This window comes from Bufo gargarizans, chromosome 4, assembly GCF_014858855.1.
Source record: "Bufo gargarizans isolate SCDJY-AF-19 chromosome 4, ASM1485885v1, whole genome shotgun sequence".
NCBI lineage: Eukaryota > Metazoa > Chordata > Amphibia > Anura > Bufonidae > Bufo > Bufo gargarizans.
The window spans coordinates 376,681,530-376,697,288 of record NC_058083.1 but is presented as its reverse complement, the minus strand read 5'-3'; positions in this window follow the sequence as shown (position 1 = coordinate 376,697,288).

The window sequence follows — 15,759 nt, the reverse complement described above, 5'->3', positions numbered from 1 at the left end:
CTTTCTCTGACTATATTTACTTTCACTACTTCGGACTATTTTCATTTGTTATTCTGTTCCTTTCTTTTTCTCATTATGTAATGATTGGCCCAATCTCAATGGGATCTTGCTGTTGTCTTGGGGAGGAACTGCTGTCAAATACTTTGCTTTAGGCATACTGTTTTAACCCTCCCAGGGACTGCCTGGTGTCACTTATTTTTTTATGCTAAAAGGTCATGTTCTTATTTCGCATATGTCTGGTGAGTGGTGTTCCTGGTGTTAACTGGGCACACACACTTATTTCTCCCCATCTCACTCAGTCATGTCCAGCATTCCCTTTAATGAGACAGGGGTGTATCATTGGAGTACTCACAATCCGCACACCTTTCATGTTTGTACATAATTGCATCCCACTTGTTTCTCTTTCACCGACCCAGTGTCTCGATACCATACGATGCTTAGCTTCTGATTCTCTGTGCTCCTCATTCAAAAGCTAAGGTTACTCTTCTTTATCTCAATGTCAATGGCATGAACATCCCTCAGAGGTGTATCCAGGTTTATCATATGCTCAGGAGAGAGGGGGCAGATTTAGTGTTCCTGATAAGAGGCACTTATCCAACATCATCATGTCCCTAATATGGTTAGTAAATGTTTTCCTACTTAGTACCACTCCACATACTTATCTGCAGCTAGAGGAGCTTCTGTTGGCTTAGGCAAAAACATACCATTCACAATGCATGCCCAACTTATAGATGACCAATATTTGTTCCTAAATGGTAAAATCTTGAATACTGTGATAACCCTAGCTAATGTTTATACTCCCAAGGTTAAACAGGTCCAGCGGCTCCTTCAGACTTTGAAAACTCTGAAGATCTTCCAAGAAGGAGTGCTTGCACTGGGTGGTAACCTCAATATCAAACCATGCACTCCGCGGCATCTTCGCCATACATTACTAAAATACAGTTTTGTAAACTACAGGTAACATTGTCTGATTTACACATCTCTGATGTGTGGAGATTCCTGAACCCTGAGGTTAAAGACTACACATTTTACTCACGGGTCCATGGCTCTTATCAGCGACTGGACTATGTGATGTTATCTAACAACTCCTTACCAGCAGTCCAGAACATAACAATAGGGCCCATCACCATATAAGATCATGCCCCTGTTATATTAAAACTTACAATTCAAGATATCCCCCCTAAGGCCTGTCCTTGGCGTTTAAATTACACACTTTTAGAAGATGATACCAATAGAAGATATATATATATATATATATATATATATATCAGAGGATTAATGAATATTTTGCTAATAATGATATCCCCCATATCCCCACACCAATACAATGAAAGGCCCATAAGGCTGTAATCCGGGGAGACCTAAATCGCATTAGGAACTAGAGGTAAGTGCCAGAAAACTCAACAGGTGAATTCTCTCCTGCTTCAAATCTCTACATTGGAACGCCGACATAAGACGTCCCACTCTATAGATACACAAAATACCCTTACATCTGTATGCTCTCAATTGAAATATTTATTGAATATTAAATCAGGGTTAATATAGAGATCATGCAGAGGTTACATCAGACAGCTAAGGGTCAAATCCAGAAAACAGGTAGAAGTTAGTTCACAGGCAGACAACTGTAAATCAGCACACATCAGCACGACACAATGTCCATGTTTATTCTCTGTGTTTATTGTAAATTGGTAAGAATGACCAGAGAACTATCACACATTGATGAAATTCTGGAAATTCAAATAATTTATTGGGGTCATTTAATTAGAAGGGCATTTTAGATAACGGTCGCTGAAGCTTGATGCATCCTCTACATAACTTAGGAGCACCTACGGCCAGCCTAAATCTACATCAGCTCCCTTCCTGGCATACATTTTGATCATTATCTATGCCTAAATATGGTGTAGAAAATTATAAATAAGATGGCCAGTTGGACTGCCCACGCCACATCCTCTTTTTTTAGAACTGGCCTATGTGGCGTGGATGGGGAAGAAGATTCGGCTACAAATTCCCTTTGCATCTAAATCTGCAACAGATATACGCCCAAACTTGCCGTATATATATTCATAAATGAACCCCTATATATATCTATTCCTGTAATATATGTCCCAAAAAGATATGATTATGAAGCAGTAAATCCTCTTGTTAATCCTACTTATGATGGGAGTGGCACACCTCCTGTATTTTTGTTATTGTGCTCCTTGGACAGGGTATAATAGGTGGAGTTCCATTTCTGGCACATGAGTAAAGTTTGTGAAGCCATTAATGTGTCACAACCTTTCAGTTCAGCTCTTCAATCTACAAAAATACCTGAATATGTGGAAATACATTCACAATGTGCACATAGACTGTAGTGTGTCTTATGATAGTGATGTCTGTGTTTATCCTCTGTGTTTAATATTATTTAAAATTGAGAAGAATGACCAGGGAACTGGCACACATTGATGGAATTCTGGAAATTCAAAGGAAAATTGATATGACTGTTCCAGTAAAATGTTTCCCAAACATACATGATTTTATGAGGCAGTGAATCCTTTTTATAATCCTACTTATGATGAGAAAAGCACACCTTCTGTATTTGTGTAATTGTGAGATAGTGAAACAACTCTCATTGTCTGAACACTGTATAGATGAAATTAAATTATCTGGACTGACATTCTGCTGTTTGGCTACAAGATGCTGCTGTTTCCTAAACACAGCTAACAGACTGCGTATTTCCATATTCATGAGAGGTGGCGTTTCAGAGCCTGGAGAAGAAAGGAGCAGCCTTCTTAGAGGAAGCTGAGACTGAGGAACTGTGTGAGCAGAGGATCAGACGGCATCCAGGTGTGGGAGCATACCTCAGTGACCAGAGCTACAGCTAAGTGAAGCTGTTCATGTCCAAGACCCTGATCCTGTCCTTAGGAACAAGGATTGCTTCCAGGAACGCAGATGAGAGCTGAGGAGCAAAGCTACATACACTGCAGGACCACATGCTTGTTGGAGAGGCATTTGTTCTGTTCAGAGTCACCAGTGGATGCAGAGCAGACCCAGGTTGGTAAGATCGGGCACGCACCTCATTACAGTGTTGGCGCCTAGAGACTGAGACCAGGCCTGTAGTTAGTTAGTTAAGGTCTCTGTTGCTATTGTTCATTGCAAGCAAGAACTCCATAACTTAAAGTGACATTTCACCTTGGAGAGCTGATAAACTTCCCACAAACTCAAGTCAGGAGGAATACTCTGGCATGTGCTACAAGACGAGTTGCGGGAGGGGGAATACTGTAGCGCACAGTAAGATTGTAAGCTGTTGTGCTGCACCGCAGGCTAGGCCATACCACAAACCCATACAGTTGTTCTTAATTTTTTAGGGTAATAACAGGTAAGGTGTGGCAGTTTAGTTGTGCCTGCAAGTAGTTCAATGACCTCACTTTAATCCTGCATCCATCGGAGGGCGCCATGCTGTGCAGCACAATGGTCTCAGCCTTTGGGCTGGGTGTATGTAAATTTATTCTATGTTCCCAGCATTTGTGGTTGTGGTTATTGCCACGTTTTAAGTAAAATTCTGCTTTGGCAAAATCTGGTGTTAGGGTTGCTTTCCTCGTTCGTGACTTCACTGCATCCTGGGGAGCCCACCCCGGTATACAGCTTACATAATTGTACTCCTTATACACTATACAAGAAGTGGAGTTATGAGAATCAGGTCTAACTAGATACCGTAGTTCTAGCTATGTTGGATCGTAGGAGAAAACATGCCTTAAAGGGAATCTGTCACCTATTTTGACCATATAAAACCGTTAATATAGCAATGTGCAATACAATACCTTCATTCCAGCATGTGTCTTCTTTCTTTTATTCAACTTTTCATTCAGATAAAAAAGCAATTATTCTGATATGCAAATGAACTCTCAAGGTGCCCAGAGGGGCATTATTACTCTGCTCTAGTGCCCAGTAAAGCCGCCCTGCAGTGCCCAGCCTGCCTTTCTTCCAAGACCAGCACGCCTCCTAACAAATAAATGTACTCCCACATACTTGCTGAATTTCCATGTAACAAGATGTATACAGTGACACGTTTCAGACCTCTAAGATATATGGGTTAATGGTGGTGCTGCAGGGGTGAATGCAGGCCACAGACACAGAAATACAGTCAGGGGTACAGAATAGGGAGAAGTGATGCTCCTGCAGGGTTTGGGTAGGGGATAGGTGGTAACTGAAGGGTAATGATACAGCAATGCAAGGGTTAATACCCTGCAAGTGAATGCTGGGGTACAGGGGAATGGTAGGGGTTAATGGCAGGAACAGGGGTACAGGGATAAGGGTATATCAGGGAGAGTGGATAGAGGTGGGGTGATCGGAGGGGTACAACAGGAATAGTGGGGGATAGGATCAGGTAAAAGAAATGGCAGTGGTGGGATGGTGGAGAGGGTAGATCGTTGGTGGGATAGGGGTATGGGGCACAGGGTAAAATAAGGGTTAATATCGTTGGTGGTACAGGGGGAAGGTAAGGATACTCAATGCTCGTTGTCCAGGGGGTGCTCGTCCGTCTAGGGGTGATCCTCTTCAGGCGGGGGGGGGGGGGGGGCGGCTCGGCTCTTCTCTAGGGAGTTATGCTCATCTCAGGAAAGATCCTCGCTTGCTCATTTTCCTGGGAATGGCTCTCCCTCATCCATGAGGCTGCATGCACTCCACTTCGGTCCCCTCTACCAAGTGTCCCTCTCTTTATCCTCAAATTGTTATATACAGAACAAAAAAGTGTGAAACAACTGAAAATATGTCATATTCTAGTTTCTTCAAGGTAGCCACCTCTTGCTTTGATTACTGCTTTGCACACTCTTGGCATTCTCTTGATGAGCTTCAAGAGGTAGTCGTCTGAAATGGTTTTCACTTCACAGGTGTGCCCTGTCAGGTTTAATAAGTGGGATTTCTTGCCTTATAAATGGGGTTAGGACTATCAGTTGCGTTGTGGAGAAGTCAGGTGGATACACAGCTGATAGTCTTACTGAATAGACTGTTAGCATTTTTACTATGGCAAGAAAAAAGCAGCTAAGTAAAGAAAAACGAGTGGTCATCATTACTTTAAGAAATGAAGGTCAGTCAGTCCGAAAAATTGGGAAAACTTTGAAAGTGTCCCCAAGTGCAGTCACAAAAACAATCAAGCGCTACAAAGAAACTGCCTCACATGCAGACCGCCCCAGAAAAGGAAGACCAAGAGTCACCTTTGCTGCGGAGGATAAGTTCATCCGAGTCACCAGCCTCAGAAATTGCAGGTTAACAGCAGATCAGATTAGAGACCAGGTCAATGCCACACAGAGGTCTAGCAGCAGACACATCTCTAGAACAACTGTTAAGAGGAGACTGTGTAAATCAGGCCTTCATGGTAAAATATCTGCTAGGAAACCACTGCTAAGGAGAGGCAACAAGCAGAAGAGACTTGTTTGGGCTAAAGAACACAAGGAATGGACATTAGACCAGTGGAAATCTGTGCTTTGGTCTGATGAGTCCAAATTTGAGATCTTTGGTTCCAACCACCGTGTCTTTGTGCGATGCAGAAAAGGTGAACGGATGGACTCTACATGCCTAATTCCCACCGTGAAGCATGGAGGTGGAGGTGTGATGATGTGGGGGTGCTTTGCTGGTGACACTGTTGGGGATTTATTCAAAATTGAAGGCATACTGAACCAGCATGGCTACCACAGCACCTTGCAGCGGCATGCTATTCCATCCGGTTTGCGTTTAGTTGGACCATCATTTATTTTTCTCTAGGCTGTGTAAGGGCTATTTCACTATGAAGGAGAGTGATGGGGTGCTGCGCCAGATGACCTGGCCTCCACAGTCACCAGACCTGAACCCAATCGAGATGGTTTGGGGTGAGCTGGACCGCAGAGTGAAGGAAAAAGGGCCAACAAGGGCTAAGCATCTCTGGGAACTCCTTCAAGACTGTTGGAAGACCATTTCAGGTGACTACCTCTTGAAGCTCATCAAGAGAATGTCAAGAGTGTGCAAAGCACTAATCAAAGCAAGAGGTGGCTACTTTGAAGAACCTAGAATATGACATATTTTCAGTTGTTTCACACTTTTTTGCTATGTATATAATTCCACATGTGTTAATTCATAGTTTTGATGCCTTCAGTGTGAATCTACAAGTTTCATAGTCATGAAAATAAAGAAAACTCTTTGAATGAGAAGGTGTGTCCAAACTTTTGGTCTGTACTGTATATAGTTATGCAAATAATTATTTCATCCCTTTACAAATGATTACTTAGTAGTACCTGGTGTGGCAATTACTAAATCAGCCGGTTACAGTTACAGAATACATCTCTACCTCGCTGTGAGTATATATATATATATATATATATATATATATACAGTCCTGATCAAAAGTTTAAGACCACTTGAAAAATTGCAAAAAATCATATTTAGCATGGCTGGATCTTAACAAGGTTCCAAGTAGAGCTTCAACATGCAACAAGAAGAAATGGGAGTGAGACAAAACATTTTGAGCATTAATTTTAATGAAAACAACAAATAAACTGAGACAGGCTGTTTTTCAGCTAATCAAAAGTTTAGGACCACATGCCTTTAAAAGGCCACATCTGTGCAAAGATCTGGATTCATTGTCATTTTCCGTCAGGTAGTCACACGTTGTGATGGCAAAGGCAAAAAAAACCTCCCTTTTTTAACGTGGTCGGGTTGTTGAACTGCATAAGCATGGTCTCTCACAGCGCGCCATCGCCGCTGAGGTGCGACGCAGTAAGACAGTCATTTGGAATTTCTTAAATTCTTGAATGATCCTGAGGGTTATGGAACAAAAAAGTCAAGTGGAAGACCCCAAAAAAATTCATCAGAACTGAGCCGGAGGATCCAATTGGCTGTCCGTCAAGACAATGGACGCTCCTCAACCCAAATTAAGGCACTTACTAGTGCTGACTGCAGCCCCATAACCATCAGACGGCATCTGAGACTGAAGGGCTTCAAAAACAAAAAACGTCTTTAAAGACCTCGTCTACTTGAACGCCACAGAACTGCTCGTTTGGACTTTGCAAGAGAGCACCAAACATGGGAAATTCAAAGGTGGAAGAAAGTTTTATTCTCTGATGATAAAAAATGTAACTTTGATGGTCCTGATGGATTCCAACGTTACTGGTATGGCAAGCAGATCCCACCTGTGATGTTTTCTATGCGCCATGGTGGATGGTGCGCCATAATGGTCTGGGGTGCTTTTTCCTTCAGTGGAACAATGGAGCTTCAGGAAGCGCAGGAGCGTCCAATGGCCGCTGGCTATGTCCAGATGTTGCAGAGAGCATTCCTCATGACTAAGGGGCCCTTGTCTGTGTGGTAACGACAGGGTTTTTCAAAAGGACAACGCTACAGTACACAATGCCCGCAAGACAAGGGACTTCTTCCAGGAGAATAACATCACTCTTTTGGCCCATCCTGCGTGTTCCCCTGATCTAAATCCAATTGAGAACCTTTGGGGATGGATGGCAAGGGAAGTTTACAAAAATGGACAACAGTTCCAGACAGTAGAAAGCCTTCGTGTGGCCATCTTCACCACTTGGAGAAATGTTCCCACTCACCTCATGGAAATGCTTACATCAAGCATGCCAAAACTAATTTTTGAAGTGATAAACAATAACGGTGGAGCTACTCATTACTTAGTTCATGTTTGGAAGTTGGATTTCTGTTTTGAGGGGATTTCGTTTTTTTGGGAGATGTGGTCCTAAACCTTTGATCAGCTGAAAAACAGCCTGTTTCAGTTTCTTTGTTGTTTTCATTAAATTGAATGCTCAAAAGATATTTTGTCTCACTCCCATTTCTTCTTGTTGCATGTTGAAGCTCTACTTGGAACCTTGTTAAGATCCAGCCATGCTAAATATGATTTTTGGACATTTTTCAAGTGGTCTTAAACTTTTGATCAGGACTGTATATTTATACACACAGCAAGGTAGAGAGTATTTTGTAACTGGCTGATTTTGTACGTTTCACACAAACATAAATATCTATATACATTTGTGTGTGTATATGCTGTATATATACATTACAGACTAAAAGTTTGGACACACCTTCTCATTCAAAGAGTTTTCTTTATTTTCATGACTATGAAAATTGTAGATTCACACTGAAGGCATCAAAACTATGAATTAACACACGTGGAAATATATACATAGCAAAAAAGAGTGAAACAACTGAAAATATGTGATATGCTAGGTTCTTCAAAGTAGCCACCTCTTGCTTTGATTACTACTTTGCACACTCTTGGCATTCTCTTGATGAGCTTCAAGAGGTAGTCAGTCACCTGAAATGGTCTTCCAACAGTCTTGAAGGAGTTCCCAGAGATGCTTAGCAATTGTTGGCTCTTTTGCCTTCACTCTGCGGTCCAGCTCACCCCAAACATTCTCGATTGGGTTCAGGTCAGGTGACTGTGGAAGCCAGGTCATCTCTCCTTCATGGTGAAATAGCCCTTACACAGCCTGGAGGTGTGTTTGGGGTCATTGTCCTGTTGAAAAATAAATGATGGTCCAACTAAACGCAAACCGGATGGAATAGCATGCCGCTGCAAAATGCTGTGGTAGCCATGCTGGTTCAGTATGCCTTCAATTTTGAATAAATCCCCAACAGTGTCACCAGCAAGGCACCCCACACCATCACACCTCCTTCTCCATGCTTCACGGTGGGAACCAGGCATGTAGAGTCCATCCGTTCACCTTTTCTGTGTCGCACAAAGACACGGTGGTTGGAACCAAAGATCTCAAATTTGGACTCATCAGACCAAAGCACAGATTTCCACTGGTCTAATGTCCATTCCTTGTGTTCTTAAGCCCAAACAAGTCTCTTCTACTTGTTGCCTGTCCTTAGCTGTGGTTTCCTAGCAGATATTCTACCATGAAGGCCTGATTCACACAGTCTCCTCCTAACAGTTGTTCTAGAGATGTGTCTGCTGCTAGAACTCTGTGTGGCATTGACCTGGTCTCTAATCTGATCTGCTGTTAACCTGCGATTTCTGAGGCTGTTGACTCGGATGAACTTATCCTCCGCAGCAGAGGTGACTCTTGGTCTTCCTTTCCTGGGGCGATCTGCATGTGAGCCAGTTTCTTTGTAGCGCTTGATAGTTTTTGTGACTGCACTTGGGGACACTTTCAAAGTTTTCCCAATTTTTCGGACTGACTGACCTTCATTTCTTAAAGTAATGATGGTCACTCGTTTTTCTTTACTTAGCTGCTTTTTTCTTGCCATAATACAAATTCTAACAGTCTATTCAGTAAGACTATCAGCTGTGTATCCACCTGACTTCTCCACAATGCAACTGATGGTCCCAACCCCATTTATAAGGCAAGAAATCCCACTTATGAAATCTGACAGGGCACACCTGTGAAGTGAAAACCATTTCAGGTGACTACCTCTTGAAGCTCAACAAGAGAATGCCAAGAGTGTGCAAAGCAGTCATCAAAGCAAAAGGTGGCTACTTTGAAAAACCTAGAATATGACATATTTTAATTTGTTTCACACTTTTTGTTATGTATATAATTCCACATGTGTTAATTCATAGTTTTGATGCCTTCAGTGTGAATCTACAATTTTCAATAAAGAAAACTCTTTGAATGAGGTGTGTCCAAACTTTTTGTCTGTATTTTATATATATATATATATATATATATATATATATATATACACTGCAATCATTAATCTGTATTCTAGTAAAAGGCCCCGTCAATCATTAGATGACATAAAAGGCCCCGTCAATCATTAGATGACATACATTCCCACTTGATTCGGATTTGTTATGAGTTCTGAGTTGTTTATTAAAATTCTGAACATTATGTGATTACAGGTGTTCCCCTTCTGTAAATTCACCACAGATCCTCTACAGAGGATCTGAGGGTGGTGGATCTCTCTGAGAAGGAGGAGGAAGAGGAGGATGGAGAGCAGGCTGGACCCTCTGGGCAGCAGGACGCCCCTCCCCCACCTGTCGTGGGCAAAGTTGTGGAGGTCGAGGCAGAAGCCTCCCAGGCGTCAGTTTTTCTCCACCCGCATTTCCTATTGATGAAGAAGAGGAGGTAGTCACCACTAGTGATGAATGAACATGTAAGGAAATTATGTCTGTATCCACACATACATGTATATATATATTCAGCCTTATATGCTTGTATTAATGTATACAGAGTTCCTCTTTAAAGGAAATATTTTATATTCTTATAACAACAAGGTCTAGTAACACAAGCTAGCAGGAAGTGGCTGTCTGAAGCTCAAAACCGCATGGCTAGAAAGAGATATGCACGCTTTGCAAAAGAATGCCACATTTATGAAGAAGGTACCTGGAGAGAGAATTGCTGAATGCATGACATCATAACTGCAGAAACATATATACTCATATATACCTTTGTACGCATATATCTAACATGTGCATTAGACATATATTTTACACTTACTGCAATATGGGTTTGTATATTGACGTTCACCTTGGGTTTAGATAAAGTGAAGGACGTTCTATCAGGTAAATGTTGGTACGAAATAAACCAAGATAATTCCGCGAAATATTTGAACAAAGCGAAGGGCGACAAAGATGGTGATAAGATATCTAAATTCTAAGAATAATAAGTGCGTCACATATGTACCTTGTTTCTAAGAAATTACCATGACTTTTTTTACTATGTTTGAATAAAGATGTCCTTGGAAATTCGCTACCTGATTGGATGTAACGTAGGGCAGGTCTATATTAATTTGCGGTTTGAAGCTATAAATTGTCTACGATGTCTAAATAAAGGGGCAACCATTTTATACCTATCAACGTGTATTGGTCTTCAGTGGTTGTCCGGCCGGTGATTCACCCACAGACAAACCAGGGGCTCCTTTCAATTGGTAGCAGAGGATGGTTCACTGACTATCCAGGTGAGTAATAATTTCTGCCACTATTTGTGTTGGTTGGAATGTTTCTCTCCTGGATACGGTGGATATCTAATGTGTACTGGATGGCAGGTTAGTTGATGGCAGGTTAGTTTAGTGTTCATATGACTGTGGGACAGACACGAGGCAGCACTCAGTGTTCTGCGTATCCTGATAGGAGCGGCGTCTCCTATAGGCACAGTGGTTGGCAGGGGATGTTGTTCCAGGAACATACATCATATTGATGGCAGGGAATTTTCCGAATGTAGAATTAGTCTCTTCGGACGTTGGCATTGATTTTACAAGTGGGAATTAGTCTCACTTGACGGTTTATTGAGTTACAGGATAACTCCGGATATATGTGAATGAGTTAAAGGATAACTCTGGATTTATGTGAAACAAGGAATACATATGATACAAAGGAAACAGTGAGGGAAACGCATACATCTCAATGCAGATGTTGGTTTCTAACTCACTAGGATTGTCTGTGGAGTGAATTGTTTATAGAACATAACTGTACGGTTATAACTTGGAAGGTGACATTGATTACTGCAGTCTATTAAGTCCATAAATGGTGTTGCCCATATTAGATATTTTACACGTGTGATAAGAATATTGTACTGGTGGAAAATCTGATTGTGCTGGCTTAATTGATCAGTACTAACACAATTACTTGCTGCTATTCAATTGCTGCTATTTCTACGCTGCTATTTCCACCTCACTGTTTGCTGCTCAAATATATATATATATATAGTTTATTGTCGATTGCATTAAACATTATGGGTAACGGCGTGGGAAAGGATCTGGATGGTGAGCCAGAGACCAGACCCACACCGTTACATTTTGTATCAGGCACCTGTGGGATTAGTGTAACTGATCCATTTTGGGTAAATATTTGTGACCGCAGTCAGCAGCTGTGTATTACGCAGATCAGCGATGTAGGTCCTCGCAATGAAGGGGACTGGGAGGAGGTTAAAAAAATGGTGGGGCTTCACCCGAAATATAACTATCCAGCCGGTGCCTGGGATGAAAATTATATGAAAACATGTTTTAAAAAATGGGAGAAAGCATTAAAAGAGTATAGGAAGAGATTTCCACCAACCCATCACATATACTTAAAACAGGATAAGGGGACAGTGAGTAAAGAGGAAGAAGTTCCATGGTCAGAAATTCTGCCCTCCTTACCAGATAAACCACCGGCATATGATGTGACGGTATTAGAACCAGAAAAGGCAACACTCCCAGCTGTCTCTACGGAGGACATGCTGCAAGACCCTTATGATAAGGTCCCCTGTCCAAAACAAGCAACCGCACCAGAATTATTATTATTTTCTGGTGAGAACCAAAAGAGAACCGGACTGTACCCGGATTTGGGAGATAGAGATTCCCTTTTGAGTACTGCAGTTATAGTGGCAGCAGCACTTAGGGAACAAAAAGATGTGGCTCCACAAGTCAAAGAGGCTCAGGAAAGGAGGAAGGAATATAGAAAAAGTATGGACATTTATGTACAGGAGTTGACCCAACTGAGGGATAAACTAAAGATAGACATAGTCTACATTAAACAACTTCCCCTTCAGGGTGTCCTTCCCATCGTGTATAATCACGAGAACCCAGATGATACTGACCTTCCTAGTGAGGAAAGGATGGATGAATTGAAGGGCATTCTGGGAGGAGAATGTGGGAAAACCAGAGCAGTGACTAACAAAAAAAACCTGCTGCTGACCGAGATAGAAAAACTAAGACAGGAGTACAGGAGGGTGAAAAAGGACTGGGAAACCAGAGCTCAGGAAGAATACGGTAGGAGAACTGAAACACAGATAGAGGCAGACAGTTTAGAACATGGAACGCCCCTGGCAACCTCCACCCCTAGAGTACCTGGAGTGATGCAACCCCTGGCAGACAAATTTTCCAAACTCGCTATAACACCTGAGGAAGGGGATAAGAAAGGCACACAACTACAGCTCCCCATGATCACTGTAGGTGACACTGAAGTCCATATCCCTCTTCCTTTAGGATTAATGAAAGAACTGAAGGATATGTGTCCCAATCCAAAAAAGGACCCTAGAGCAGCAGCTATGTTTCTGCAGAAGTATACTGCAGGGAGCCAATTAACAATGGAGGATATTCAGATAATACTCTCAGCCATAGACCCAGACACTGGCTCCCAAATCGATACAGACGAAATAAAGAAGGCATCAGAAAAGGAAGTTAGGGATGCAGGACAGGAAGTTGGCCGCCCCAATGTTTGGAAAAAGTTTTGGGATAAGATAGGAGTAGAATGGATGAAAAGATACAAAGGAGATTCAGGCTTACACACAATGCTAAATACAAAACAAGAGCCGAAAGAGGATTTTTATAGTTTCTGTAAGAGACTGTTGGATCTCTACAGTAGTACAGGGATGAATGCACCTGAATTGTTCAAGACTACATGTATGAATAATGGGGACCCTAAGACAACGCAGCTAATAAAATTAGTGAATAACGAATGGCTTACTCAAACGGTGACAGAATTTATGGATGACATAGCAAAACGCTCAGCCTCTGGTGTTTTCAATCAAAAGGGAGGAGTATTCCCATTGTTAATGCAGCAGGACATACAACAGGAGTCTATATTGTCAGGTGGGGAAAGCAATTACATGATGATGTCAGGTTTCTTCCGGGGAAGGGATAATAGAAGAGGTCCGAGAAGTAGGGGCCAAGCAAATTACCCGGGAAGAGTAGAAAGAAATCAGAAACAGGGCTGTTTCATTTGTGGGAGTCTAGGTCACTGGAGGCGGGAATGTCCAAAGGTGAGAGATGAAGATAGGAGAGGATATAGAGGGAGAGGCGCCTCAGACTACCGAGGGGGGCCCAGACAACAGGAAAGACAGCAAGATATGACAAGAAGACAACCCCAGGGAGATCTTATTAACATACACTGGCCAGCACAGGATGGGGGGAGTAGACAACCCAATCTGCAATCAGATTTACGGAGGTGGTCTGAGCATGAACACCCGTCCCCACGGGGGAACAATCACTATTAGGGGTGCCCAGAACGAGTCCCGTCCTTCATTATGCATTTTGTTCCAACTGATTGGCAAGTTTTACCACAAGTAATACTGCAAATTGATGGTATTATAGTTAATTTATTGCTTGACACCGGAGCAACGACTTCAAGCGTAAACAAAATAGACTTCATTAATGACAAATGCACCGAAGGAAGTTCTATGGGTATCAATGGGACGACAGTGATACATAAGGTGACAGCACCGCTCCCGGTTTGTACTCTTACGGGAGAACTAGTGACGCACATGTCTTTTGCAGTCCTGCTAGAATGCCCTGTTTGCCTATTAGGAAGGGATCTAATGGCAGCATTACAGATTTCATTAGTTTTTGACAAAAAGGGAAGACTGACAGCGACCTCAATGAAATGTGACCTGACAAACCCAAAGAGACGTGACATGAATGGGTTCTTTTTAAGCCTACCAATGCCCTTGGAAAATCATCCAATTTGGGCTAAATGTAAAGACTCAGTAGGAACGATTAACTGTGAGCCCTACCGGCCCTGTTTGAAGGAGGGGGTTATGCCAACCTTTCAGAAACAATACCCATTGAGTGAGGAAAAGTTAGAGGGTATAAGGCCGCAAATTGAAAAAATACTTGCAGATGGGAATTCTTAGGAAGATTGTCAGTCCCTGGAATACACCGATAAATCCCGTAAAAAAAAATAATGGCACATGGAGATTGGTACAGGATCTAAGGAAGGTAAACAAGGCAATTATCCCACTTCCCCCCTTGGTGGCAGACCTTACAGCTGTGTTTGGGGCCATTCCTGCGGGATCCAGATACTACACTGTAGTTGACCTCAGTAATGCGTTCTTTTCCATACCAGTGGCTTGGGATGCACAAAGTCTTTTTGCTTTTCAATGGGCTGATGATGGTCAGGTGACTTGGACCCGTCTCCCACAAGGTTTTGGGGATAGTCCAGCAGCCTTTTCTATTGTATTAAAGGCTACATTGGAAGATTGGGAACCAAAGAGGGGATCCACCTTAATACAGTACACAGATGACCTTTTACTCTCCAATTCGGAGTTAGAAGCCTGCGAAATAGATTCACGGAGTTTATTAGACCACTTGGCAAGCAAAGGACACCTGGCCTCGAAGAAGAAAATCCAATATGCAAGTACCCAGGTAGAGTATCTGGGGTGCATAATAGAGGCAGGAGAGAGAAAGATCTCACCCGCTAGAGTCAAGGCAGTGACCTCCCTAAGCAGGCCAGGGGACAAAGCTACAATGCTGTCCTTTCTAGGGTCAATAGTGTATTGTAGGCAGTGGATTCCTGATTGCTCCCATTGGGATTCAATCCTAAGAAAAACTACACTCACAGAAGCACCAAAGGTAGTGGAGTGGACAGAGGACAGAGTAGAAGCCTTTGAGAGATTGATTCGGTCCCTGACCCAAGCCCCAGCCTTGGCCCTGGCAGATTATGGAAAGCCATTCCAATTATACTGTGTGGTATCGGGAGAAACCTATGCAGCGGTTTTGACACAGACACATGGGGGAAGAAACAGGCCAGTTTCATACCTATCGAGAAAATTACCTCCTGTAGTTCTTGGAATGCCTCACTGTCTCCAAGCATTAGCAGCCGCGGCCATGTCAGTAAAAGATGCTACTAAGATAGTCCATGGGAATGTAATGGAACTTTTCACCACTCATACAGTTTTGTCCCTCCTTCAAAACATGACCACACAACACATGACAGCTCAGAGACTGTCCGGATATGAGACCATATTACTCAGTACGGCAAACCTGGTGATAAAGACATGTCCAGACACCTCACCAGTGATAAGATTTTTGCATACACTTTTGAGACTTAAGTGTGAAGGTTCTGACGAACAAGTAGACCCAATACCTGAACACAGATGT